General features: G+C 47.6%; 1 long non-coding RNA gene across 1 annotated transcript in view; it reads left to right on the plus strand.

The window, feature by feature from the left end:
* Positions 1 to 11,225, plus strand: part of LOC148512034 (uncharacterized) — a 15,920-nt gene extending 4,695 nt beyond the window's left edge. Inside the window, exons 2-3 of the long non-coding RNA XR_015880202.1 lie at positions 1,268 to 1,299; positions 10,904 to 11,225. This is a non-coding gene — a long non-coding RNA (uncharacterized LOC148512034). The remainder of the gene's footprint in view (positions 1 to 1,267; positions 1,300 to 10,903) is intronic.
* The last annotated feature ends 2,282 nt before the right edge of the window (positions 11,226 to 13,507 follow it).

Raw genomic sequence — 13,507 nt, forward strand, 5'->3', positions numbered from 1 at the left:
ATTATATTCAACAAATCATTGCAACGGAAATGTATAGCAAAAGAAAAATCTAGAAATATGAGAAAGACATATATATAAGTAACTATACTGTATATAAGTACAAGAAGAAACAAATGAACGTCACTACTAAATGCTCAAAAATATGAAAAATAAATGATATAGTCAAACGTGTCATTATGTGGGGAAAACGGAAAGGATGTTTAAGGAGCGGGTGGCAATGCGTCGTTCACCCATAAAATTGGCCCTTACATCTGGATCAAGTGATCAACCTGTTGCCCGACACTTCTGTGAAGCCCAGCATAATCTAGCCACTTTACGCTACCGCATCATTGAACACATTCCACCTCCGATGCGGGGTGGTGATCGTTCTCTTTTGCTACTTTAAGCGGAGTCTCGTTGGATCTTTCGTCTCGACACATTGGCCCCCGGGGGGGCTAAATGAAAATTTGGAATTATCCTGTTTTTATTTTTTTTTTATAAGTCCCACAATAATTTTTTTTTTATATCCGTTTTACTATATTTTTCATATTTTTGATCATTTAGTAGTGACGTTCATTTTTTCTTCTTTTACTTATATAGAGTATATTTACTTATATGTCTTTCTCATATTTCTAGATTTTTTTTCTATACATTTCCGTTGCAATGATTTGTTGAATATATTATTGTCTTTCACTTTGTTTATTCATTACCATGGCAACGATGTGGCTTTCTCCTATGGGTAGTCACCGTGCACGTGTTGTTGTCTCTCTCCGTGTCCCCGCACGGCGCCTCCCAGTGACGTCACTCATTAGCGCCCCGGGTGGACGGCGGGCGGGGGCATGGACGGCCCTACGAGTATTTAGGTAAGCACTTTTATGTTGGTTACACACCCGCACCCTGATGGAAATGCCAGAATAGAGCATTGAAACGTTGGTTCTATGAAAGACTGAGGCTCATTTTTTTCTGAGTGCCGCCGTCTGGACACTATATCTGGGCTACACGATTCACCCCATGGCAGACCTTGGAGGGCACCTATTTGTGACTATTTCTGCGCTTCATGCTAACCCATTGAGGAGTGCCGCTTCTAACAAATTTATATATATATATATATGTATATATATAATGTGTTATATGTGTGTGTGTGTAACATACTTGCATCCTGTATCGGAACCTGCGGGAGGCAGATCCAAAGGGGGGAGACAGGGCCTAATGACCTGAATCTAATTTTGGTATCATTTGTACCCACACTAGATTTAATTGTACACAAACCGCATCATTTTCTCCCCAGGGCTGCTTCCGGAGCGGAAAACATCAAAGCCGGTAAGTATGGTGTGTAATGTGTACATATTACAATAGATATTTTGTCAATGTTGCTATAGCATACATTTCATTGGATGCACTTATTATTACATTCCTAACACATTGCATTTGATGCAACATTTGCTTTCTGAACTCACAGTGCATGTGAACTGGTTGCACTAGATTTTATATGTTTAGGTTTTCACATGTCTCATAATCCGAAAATACATCTCTATATCATTGCAAACTACTGTATGGGAAAGACTTCAGGTCCAAAAAGATCAAGTTCTTCTGCAATAAGATAAGTGTTACTATCTAAGTACTAATTAAGGCGCAAGGTGGTGTCCGATTTAAGTGTGTGTAATGTACAGTGGGGCAAAAAAGTATTTGGACAGCCACCGATTGTGCAAGTTGTTGCACTTTAAAAGATGAGAGAGGTCTGTAATTTCCATCATAGGTACACTTTAACTGTGAGAGTCAGAATCATAACAAAAAATTCCGGAAATCACATTGTATGATTTTTAAACAATTTATTTGTATATTCTTGTGGAAAATAAATATTTGGACACCTAGCAACCAGCAAGAATTCTGGCTTTCACAGACCTGTTACTTCTTCTTTAGGAAGCTCATCTATCCTCCACTCGTTACCTGTATTAATGGCACCTATTTGAATTGGTTAACTGTATAAAAGACACCTGTCCACACCCTCAAACAGCCAGACTGCAACCTCTCCACCATGGCCAAGACCAGAGAGCTGTCTAAGGACACCAGGGACAAAATTGTAGACCTGCACAAGGTTGGGATGAGCTACTCGACAATAGGCAAGCAGCTTGGTGAGAAGAGATCAACTATTGGAGCAATTATTAAAGAATGGAAGAAATACAAGATCACTGACAATCTCCCTCGACCAGGGGCTCCTAGCAAGATCTCACCTTGTGGAGTATCAATGATCTTGAGAATGGTGAGGGATCAGCCCAGAACTACACGGGGGGACCTGGTCAATGACCTCAAGAGAGCTGGGACCACAGTCACAAAGGTTACCATTAGTAACACACTACGTCGTCATGGATTCAAATCTTGCAGTACCCGAGAGGTCCCCCTGCTTAAGCCAGCACATGTCCAGGCCCGTCTAAAGTTTGTCCGTGACCATCTGGATGATCCAGAAGAGGATTGGGAGAATGTCATGTGGTCAGATGAGACCAAAATAGAACTTTTTGGTATAAACGCCACACGCCGTGTTTGGCATCCCAAAAACACCATACCCACTGTGAAGCATGGGGGTGGAAACATCATGCTTTGGCGATGCTTTTCTGCAAAGGGTACAGGACGACTGATCCGTATTACCGAGAGGATGAATAGGGCCATGTATCGTGACATTTTGGGGAAAAACCGCCTTCCCTCAGTAAGAGCATTGAATTTGCAATGTGGCTGAATCTTCCAGCATGACAATGACCCCAAACATACCACCCGGGCAACTAAGGAGTGGCTCCGTAAGAAGCATTTCAAGGTCCTGGATTGGCCTAGCCAGGTTCCAGACCTCAACCCAATAGAAAATCTGTGGAGGGAGTTTAAAGTCCGTGTTGCCCGGCGACAGCCCCAAAACATGACACATCTAGAGAAGCTCTGCATTGAAGAGTTGGCCAAAATACCTGCTGCAGTGTGTGGAAACCTGGTCAAGAACTACAGGAAACGTTTGACCTCTGTAATTGCCAACCGAGGTTACTTGACAAAGTATTGAGTTAAACTTTTTGATTGTCCAAATATTTATTTTCCGGAAGTATATACAAATAAATTGTTTAAAAATCATACAATGTCATTTCTGGAATTTTTTGTTCTGATTCTGTCTCTCACAGTTGAAGTGTACCTATGATGGAAATTACAGACCTCTCTCATCTTTTAAAGTGCAACAACTTGCACAATCGGTGGCTGTCCAAATACTTTTTTGCCCCACTGTATATGTTTGTTCTGGTGAGGATAACACCGGGTGGATACACAACCTCTAGCTGCCTATAGGGCAAATTAGCAAGTGCCAATTTTATATATTTTTTGTACTTTATAATCTCTTGAGTATTTTAGTGGCAAGAAGGAGAAGAGAAATTGGGCTGTATTTAGAGAGTGAGGTGGGGTCATGGTTGGGTTTGTTTCTTTTTTTTGAATCGGTGAGACAAAAATTTGTTTGAAGGATGAGAGGAAGATGCCAAAGGAATGGGATAAATTGAACACATGAGTAAGTTGGGAACAGGCAGTGGTGAAGGAGATGAGAGGGGATAGGAACTAGGGAGCAGGTAGAGGGGACAAAGGATCTTCATCTCCTGTGGTGGTGCAGAAGGCTAGGTGGCTAAAGGGAGGGGAGGCTGGCATAATAGGGGTGGCAAAAGAGGGATGGGAGCAGGAGATTTCTTGACAAATGGCCTCGAATTTGGAGGTGAAACAAGCGGCAAAGACAGTGTGGGTGGGAGGGTAGAATGTGTGAAGGAGTGTGTTGAATGTGGCAAAGTGGTGGCGGGATTGAAGAACTGAGACAAGATGAGAGATTTGAATAGAGTTGCTTGGCAAGGAAGACGAGGACAGAGCAGAATGAACTTGAAGTGGAGGTCCATTGAAATAGGCCAAAACAGGAGAAGAGGGCAAGAAGGTTTGGTGGAAGCTGGGTCAGTGGGGATGTTGAAGTAACCTAGGATCAGGGAGGGGAGGTCAGAGGAGAGGTAATGGGGAAGCCAGGCAGCGAAGTGGTCAAGGAAATGGGATATGAGGCCAGGCAGATGGTAGATGACTGAGAGATGGATGGAGTAGAAAGAACTTCAGAGGAGAAGAAAATGGAGCGCTCAGGGAGAGATGATAATAAATGTACAGCTGGCGGGATATGTTCAATATCCCGGCACATGGGATACCGGCGGTCAGAACTCCGGCGCCGGAATCCCGACACCTGTCAGAATCCCGCCGCCATCTTCCCAACCGCCAGAATCCCGAAGGTAAGTAGCGTGGTTAGGTGGTGGTTTAGGGTTAGTTATTAAGGTTGGGCACTAAGGGGTAGGGTTAGGTTTAGGCACTGGGGAGGTTAGGTTTAGGCATAAGAGGGGGAGGTTAGGTTTAGGCACCGGAGAGGGAAGGTTAGGGTTAGGTCAGTATACTTGCGTGTAGATTTCGGGATTCTAACCTGGTCGGGATGCCGGTGTTGGGATTCTGACCGCCGGGATCCCTTACCCATCCCCAGCTGGGAGCTAAGAGGATGCCCACTCTGTCATCTGGGTGGTCATCAGAGCTGATGGAGTGAGTGAAGGAGAGGAGAAAGCAGCGGGGGATGTAGTGTCAGTGGAAGAAAGCCAGGTTTCAGGTTAGGAAAGTTGGAGATGAAGAGGTCATGGATAGTGGGTGGTATGTTTTAGATGAATCTGGAATTCCAGAGGGCACAGGAGAAAGGGAGAGAGGGAAGTGGGGAGATATGGATGACATTTGCAGGGTTGCTGGTGTGTGGGAGTGGGCTGAGCCTGGGAGGGAGATGAGGTTAGGGGGTGAGGATGGGTATTGGGCAGGAGTGAGATACATCATGATAATACATAATAGTGGAGAAATTATAAGATGAAGGGAACAAATACAGCAGAAAGTAATACAAGTGTTGGTACTCAGGGGTAAGCTGTTGTGAGTAGTAATGTGTACAGGGGATAAAGACAGTGCAGGTAATAGGCAAAAATACAGGTCTAATAGTGTATTGTCCAGGGGAATATTCAGGAGATGTTATGGGTATTTTAATTGTGCATAGAGTGAGGGTTTGGTAAAAAAAAAAAAAATATGGGAATTTTGAGGAAATAAAGGCAAAATGATAATGGTATGGAAATGCTGTGGTCAGAGATGTTTAAAAAATACAAAAAGCAATTAGAGCAGCAAGATATTGCAGAAAATTGCAGTTTCCAGGCAGGGAGGTCAGTGAGGAGCGTCCAGGCAGGGAGGTTAGTGTGGAGCACCCAGGCAGGGAGGTCACTGAGGAGCACCCAGGCAGGGATGTCAGTGAGGAGAACCCAGGCAGGGAGGTCAATGAGGAGCGTCCAGGCAGGGAGGTTGGTGTGGCGTGCCCAGACAGGGAGGTCGGTGTGGCGTGCCCAGGCAGGGAGGTCGGTGTGGCGTGCCCAGGCAGGGAGGTCGGTGTGGCGTGCCCAGGCAGGGAGGTCGGTGTGGCGTGTCCAGGCAGGGAGGTCCGTGTGGAATGTCCAGTCAGGGAGGTCCGTGTGGATTGCCCAGGCAGGGAGGTCGGTGTGGATTGCCCAGGCAGGGAGGTCGGTGTGGAGTGCCTAGACAGGGAGGTCGAAGTCGGTGTGGAGCCTCCAGGCAGGGAGATCATTGATGAGCATCCAGGCAGGGAGGTAATTGAGGAGCGCCCAGGCAGGGAGGTAATTGAGGAGCGCCTAGGCAGGGAGGTCAGTGAGGAGCGCTCAGGCAGGTAGGTCAGTGTGGAGCGCCCAGATAGGGAGGTCGGTGTGGATTGCCCAGGCAGGGAGGTCGGTGTGGAGTGCCTAGACAGGGAGGTCGAAGTCGGTGTGGAGCCTCCAGGCAGGGAGATCATTGATGAGCATCCAGGCAGGGAGGTAATTGAGGAGCGCCCAGGCAGGGAGGTCAGTGAGGAGCGCTCAGGCAGGTAGGTCAGTGTTAAGCGCCCAGGCAGGGAGGACGGTGTGGAGCACCCAGGCAGGGAGGTCGGTGTGGAGCGCCCAGGCAGGGAGGTCGGTGTGGAGCGCCCAGGCAGGGAGGTCAGTGTGGAGCGCCCAGGCAGGGAGGTCGGTGTGGAGCGTCCAGGCAGGGAGGTCGGTGTGGAGCGTCCAGGCAGGGAGGTCGGTGTGGAGCGTCCAGGCAGGGAGGTCGGTGTGGAGCGTCCAGGCAGGGAGGTTGTGTGGAGCGTCAGGCAGGTAGGCCGGTGTGGAGGTAGGTCGGTGTGGAGCGCCCAGGCAGGGAGGCCGGTGTGGCGTGCCCAGGCAGGGAGGCCGGTGTGGCGTGCCCAGGCAGGGAGGTCGGTGTGGCGTGCCCAGGCAGGGAGGTCGTTGTGGTGTGGCGTGCCCAGGCAGGGAGGTCAGTGTGGAGTGCCCAGGCAGGGAGGTCACTGTGGCATTTCCAGGCAGGGAGGTCGGTGTGGAGTGTCCAGGCAGGGAGGTCGGTGTGGAGTGTCCAGGCAGGGAGGTCGGTGTGGAGTGCCCAGGCAGGGAGGTCAGTGTGGCTTGTCCAGGCAGGGAGGTCGGTGTGGAGTGCCCCGGCAGGGAGGTCACTGTGGCATGTCCAGGCAGGGAGGTCAGTGTGGAATGCCCAGGCAGGGAGGTCAGTGTGGAGTGCCCAGGCAGGGAGGTCACTTTGGCGTGTCCAGGCAGGGAGGTCAGTGTGGAGTGTCCAGGCAGGGAGGTCAGTGTGGAGTGAGCAGGTTATGCAGATGGCAAGGGGAATATTTACTAAAGGACATTTTTCATTGATAGATGTAAAGCTGGGTACACACTGACAGATATATTGGCCGATCAATTGATCGGCCAATATATCTGCTGCCCGTCGGGCAGTGTGTACCCGCGATATGTTGGTGACCGTCGTCGTTCACCGACATATCGCATTGATTGTGCTGCACCGCAGATGGACAGATATGTCTGCAGACCGACCGTACACACACAGCCGCGGGGAGGGGGCGGGATACGCCCCCTGGCCGCCAGGACACGCAGCCAGACACAGATGATGGCCGCTCAGTGTGTATGAACGACCATCATCTGCAGATATATCTGTATAGTGTGTACCCACCTTAAGTGTTTTAGATGACTCACAGTAGTGTGATAAGAGCCATCCTGTAGGAGCACAGTTGGTGGGTGGAATGTTCTCCTTTCGTTTTCCTCCTGTTTAACTCTGGTTTTATAAAAATCTCATAACACTTTATAACTAAGCACTTAAAAACCTAACCACCATAGCAACCATAACGGCTTAGCAGTCTGAGCTATACTGATTAAATAAGGCTACTGACATGTGTGGACCCTGATTAATCCCCCACCTCCAAAACTCTCCTCCTACAGCAAAAGGTGCTAATCGAATCTAAACCGTGAGAGGCCGGTATACCAACACGGATTCTCTATAATTCCGTCTCTATAACGATTTTAAACTACTTGTAGAAACTGCTGAGAAATGACCTAGCTAATATTGTCCCTGCTGTGCTATTAAAACAAACTCGGCAGCATCGACTGGGGGCAGTAGTGGAAAATTACTGCCTCCATTCTTTTGCTGCCACGTCCTGTTATGACCCCCAAACGCTCCCTGTCAGTCTCACTGTGAGTAAATAGTCGCTGCGAGCCACTATGGTAATGTACCTGGCGCAGGTAGGCATGTGGTCACTCCTCTGTGAAAGTGAGCACATGTGCAGTTGACCATGCCTTTGGAGCTTGCAAGTCTGGAAAGAGGGGTGTTTTATCTCTTTACCTCCCTCCATTACTTGGAGGAATCTTTCTCCCCAGGAAGCTTGCTGCTGAAAATGAGCTCAATGAGAGTCAAGCAGCCAGTCCCTGGGGAAACAGTTCCCTTTGCTACCAAGTTGGAGCTCTTTGGAAATCCTTTGTAGAAACTAGTTGACTGTGACCCCCAGCTCCCATCTCCTGATCACACCTAGTCCAAGAGCTGCAAGGGTGAGCCCTCTCGACAGTTCACTGAATGCAGATGCTGAGGGGCAGGGGTGGATTAGGCCTCTGGGCCAGTCCCATTGTCCCCTCAGTGACCGCCCTTATCTCATCCCACCGCCAGCCACCAGGCCAGCTGCCATGATCGGAACTCAGCTCCGAATGGGCAACATTACAGCTTCTGTGCATGTGCAGAAACTCACCGAAGCTAAAGAAAAATGACCGAGGGGGAGCTGCCCCGCATGCCCAGCTGCAGCAGCTCCTATAAGCCTTTTGTGGAGCCCGCAAGTCACCACTGAAGTCCATAAGTCACCACGGAGTGTCTCCAGCCCATCCATAACCTGCCTCCAGGACTAGCTCAGTCTGACTGCAAGAATAAGCAGCCAAGAAGAGGAGCCGCGTCCGGCAGCCTGCCAATTCTGACTGTGGCCTGCAAAGAAAAGGAGCAGCCAGCTAAGAATAGAAGACCAAGAGGAGTGCGGTATAGAGACATGGGGGCTGGAGAGACTTAGGAGGCACTAAAGCTGGAGAGACACAGGGGGGCCTGTGGATGGAGATAGAGATGGCCTGGTGATGGAGATACGGGAGGCCTGGAGAGAGACACTGGATCTGGAGAGACACAGGCAGACTGTAGCTAGATATAGAGCATATAGCACAGGGGAGGGGGCTAGTGGCTAGTGTTGAAGAGGATCTGGGGGGATAATGCTGGAAAGGCACAGGGGGATGGGTAAGGCTGGGGGACACTAATATTTATTAAGACACCAATTCAATGATATTGGCTATATTTCTATGGCATCTACCAGACAATGTAATCTGCTAAACATTTTTTTATATATATTATTGTTCAGATTTATGCGAGCAATTGATATGTTTTATATATATATATATATATATATATATATATATATATACAGTATATTATATATACTGTATTTACTGGAGGATTATTTTCCTCATTTTTCACATCAATTGGAAAACGATGAATACCATAATATGAGGTGTAGCTATATGATTAGGACAAGCACTTATAGAACTGAATTAAAGTCCATCCATGAGTGGATCTAGCTGATGTTGTGTGCTAAATTAATATACCCTGTTGAATTGTCTAAATAACAATACAACCTACGGAAGAATAAATTATAGTTAGATTGCTTTAGTTATGTGGCTATGTAATTATGGTATTATCTCTACCTAGTATGCTAAGTAACATTCAAACATAAGTTCAGGGAATCACTTATCAGGAACGATCGTCCGTACAATAGAATACATAGGTACGGAGGAATGGTTTTTAATTGGCTATCAGCGGTCACGTGATTGTATAGTGACATATATGGAAATATCCCTAATTGGTCGCCCGCAACCATGTGACTACATGATGACACATATGGAAACATTATGGGATAGACATAAGGATATCCAGAAGAAGTAAGGATCAATAATGGTTGAGGTCACAATATGTTTAAAAATAGGGCAGACTAGATGAGCCAAGTGGTTCTTTCCTGCCGTCAAATTCTATTACCGATTAGGGCCCTCATTCAGAGCCACTCGCTAGCGGCAGTACGCTCGTTCCGAGCGATGTTCGCACATCTGCGCATGCGTACGGATCGTTATACGCATGCGCGAACCAGTCAGTGCGGCCGAAATTCATGTGCTCGCAAAATAGCGAATGCCTGATAATTTGAGTGACAGGATGAGGCGTATGTGGGTGGTAACAGGGGAAGGTGCTTGAAAACGGGGAGTGGAAATCAGAACGCAGGCGTGCTTAAAGGTCAAAACGGGCGTTTTATGGGTGTGCATATTTAAAACAGCAGCGTCATTGACCACGTCACTGGGTTTTTTTTAAGCCAGAACTGTTCGCAAAATTGTGGTAGCAAAAACCAACCACAAGAATAGCGAGCAGTTCATACGCTGGTCGATGTACTCGATTAATCTAATAAATAGCGGACATGACGTATGGTGTGAGCGGCCAGGGGGCGTTTTTAACAAATAAACGAGCGTATGTTTTGCTCGCTCGTTCAGACTTAGAGGTGTGAACAGACTGCAATTTGCGAACGGATCATTTGAATAGCCACCCCTTGTTTTTGAACGAACGACCGCAAATAGCGAACGGCTCTGAATCAGGCCCTAGGTTCCCAAGCAGCATCTCAACAATGGTTAGGATTGGTCAAGGAAGGTTACGTGTACGGATGAGAGGTCACGTGATCGGGATTTTACTCTTGTGTTGGGGAATTATTTCTCCTTTAAGGTATTAATATCTTATTTAAGGAAATTTTAAGTAAATTTGTTGGTAATATATGTAGGGATTAGGGCCCTGATTCAGAGCCGGACGCTCTGACCAGAGCGCTTGCTCTGAATCAGGGCCCACCTCCATAATTATGGAGCGTCCTCCTGGACGCTCGTATAGCTCTGGGTCACCAGCCACAGCCTATACGAGCGTGCAGGTTGATGGTCGCGATGGTCTTGACCATCGCCACTGCGAGCCGAAGCCTGCGATTGAGTTTCTCAACCGCAAGGCCCGAAGTGATTTTGGATCTATCAGAGCCAAAATCACTCCCACTGACCTCACTAGTGATGTCAGTGGGGCCGGCTTCTGACGGTAGGCGTTCCCTTGGGAATGCCCCCCTCTGGGAGGCACGCCCCCGGCACGCCCACCAAAGGGGGCGTGCTGTCAATCAACATCGACAGCACGCCCCCTTTGATCAGACACAACGAGCGAAGGAAAGTCCTTCGCTCGTCGCGTCTGGCGCATGCGCACGACGGAGCTCCCTCCGTCGTGCGCATGCGCAGTGCACACCATCGACCCACTTGCGAGCGGACAGCCGCTCGCGAGTGGGTCTGAATCAGGCCCTAGGTGTTATTGCCTCTATTATATTTATTCATTAATTTTAAGAGAAACGAATGTACACAGGTGATTCAGATCCCCATAAGTCATGAGGTATAAAAGGAGCCTTTAGGGACCATTTAGTTTATGATTCTGATGAAGCTGGTTGATGTTGTTCCAGTGAAACGCGTTAAGCGACCACCTTAATATACCTACCTGGATGGACTTTGTATTGTGACCCCTGGCTGTGTGGACTAAAGTGGACTTTTGAAAGCTCTATATGGACCTTGAATTACAGCTACAAGTGAAATTCAATTACTGCCCCAGCACATGCGGACTGTGATCATTTCTCCTCGATTCAACCCACTTGGTAAATACTGCCTGCTTATGAACTTTGTCTTCTGGAGCAAGTCCTAATTACACATTTTGTCCCATAGAAAGGGTCACTAACCATTTACAAGTCAAATGCTGATAATATAATAGCTAATTTTTATATAATGTATTTATTAATAAATGTGTCATAATTTTTATCTATTGCCACATCTGTTTCTCTGTTTAGTATTTATTATTTCTAAATTTATTTTACTCAAGCGCTGGTTTCTATATATATATTTTTACAATCTGCTACATGATTAGTGAATACCGGCTGTCTGTCCAGTGAGGCTCAAATACTTCAGAGGTTCCCCACGACCGTACAATTACAAGCCAGGAAGGTATTGAACTTATGAGGTCCCCACAGAAGTGTATGGATTACAGATGCCTGCTGTTATATGCCGGCTGTAGTCCTGTGTCTCCTGGACTGGGATACCATCTTACACATTGCCCTATGGCACAAATTCTCCTCAATGACAGCACCGCAATGTCTGGCCAGGGTCTGCACTCCAGAAGTCCACCTCAGCAGTAATGCTCGCTGCTCTTTTTATACCCAGCCCTGTCTGTTCACAAAACAAGCATGTTAAGCTGGGTACACACTCATAGATATATCGGCCTTTCCATTGAATGGCCGATATCCGATTTACACTGCTGATGTGCTATAGATATAGGTCTGTGAATGATGTCATTCACAGACCTATAGGATCAGCCCTGCAACACAGCAGAAGGCCGATATATCTGAAAGATATATCGATCATCTGCTGGCGTGTACGGGCAAACTGCCGATCACCCGTACACATGCTGCAGGGAATTGCCGATGAGTGACAGGTCAACTGGGAGGCAATTTAAGTGCCCACCCAGTTGTGACGTCAAGCCTGGCCCATTGGGCAGACGTTGGGTAAGTGTGTATGCACTTATCGATCGTCAGAATGGTCGGGAGACGAGATGTATGAATTCCTGCACACAATGGGGTGTATGTGACCAGATCACCTGCAGCTCCAGAGAGAACCTGGTTATTAGTTATCCTAACATACCCTAATCAGCTCTGATTATACAGACAGAATGGACAAACCAATGACCTTGTGACACTTAATGTACTGCTGAGATCATCAAATGTAGGATTAATATCAAAATAAAATATCCTTAAACAAAATGGAGGTACGTTGTGCAGGAAGTGTGTAGGTGGGTGATAAGCGTATATTGGGGTGGCTGTAGAAGACCCTCATATAAGGGGGAGGTGTGTGGCTCCCTGGGTTATCCCCACCACTAGGAAACCTAATTCTACTAATTCATTCATATGGGGCCACAATGGCACAAGTCACCTCGATCCCAAAGGGGCCAACCACCTAGCTTACTATCATGGGACCCAATGTCCTCCACTACTAACTTCCCCATATGGAAATCACTCACCAAGCCTCCCCAGCTCCGTTACAGGGAGCACCTACCTCCCACCTGATGCTCACATGAGTCACCCATCTAGCCTGCCGCTCCTATGGTCCTCACATGCAAATGTGCCCATACAGAATTGGGTGATTTTGTCAGTAATGCATGTACACCCCTGGATGGACAAGATGTAAGCAGTCTTACAAACCGGGGACAGTTTTCCCAAATTAAACATGTCCAAAATTTAAATAATCATTTTGCCCCATTCTCTCCTCTCTGTCGATAATCTCTCAATCCTGGTCGTCCCCCAAATTCGCTGCCTGTCCTTCACCCCCACATATTTAAAATGTATCTGTCTATCTTGCTGCTACCACCTCAATGTGATCTCTAGGACCTTCTCCACCCCTGATGCCACAAATCCTCTTGTCCATGTCCTTATCTCCTGGCTTGACTATTGGAACTATCATGAACGCTATTGAACGTCTCATTTTCTATTCTAAATGCTGTGTGTTGGCTGCCTCCCTCTGCTCCCCGCTTTACTGGCTCCCTAACGCCCAGAATCTAGTTCAAACTCCCAATCCTCATTTACGAAGCTCTCAATCGTTCCCTCCTACATCTCTAATCTAATTTTTGCCCACTTTGCTCTTCCTTTGACTGCCACCTCTACTGCGCATGCTCACCTCCTCTGAAGCAGACCAGGAACGAGATGTTCCTGGAACACACCGGTGGCGGTGTGTTTATTTCAGCAGCCAATGAGTCAGACAGACTCTCATTGGCTGCTGGACCCACGGCTGGAGCTCACTCGTGAGCTCCACTTTCCGGCTCCCGCAGTGGTTGAGGGGAGACGTCATGACGTCTCTCCAATGGTGAAGAGCAGGCTGGGAGGATGAAGGAGCAGACAGTGGCGGGCACAGGATCAGGGATTCAGGTAAGTGGGGTTTTTTTGTCCTATATATGTAAGGGGCACTGCATAGGGGGGACTACTAGGGGTACTGCATAGGGGAGACTACTACTGGGGGCACTGTATAAG

This window comes from Taudactylus pleione, unplaced genomic scaffold (genome assembly GCF_031769625.1).
Source record: "Taudactylus pleione unplaced genomic scaffold, aTauple2 ptg000285l, whole genome shotgun sequence".
In the NCBI taxonomy this organism is placed as follows: Eukaryota; Metazoa; Chordata; class Amphibia; order Anura; family Myobatrachidae; genus Taudactylus; species Taudactylus pleione.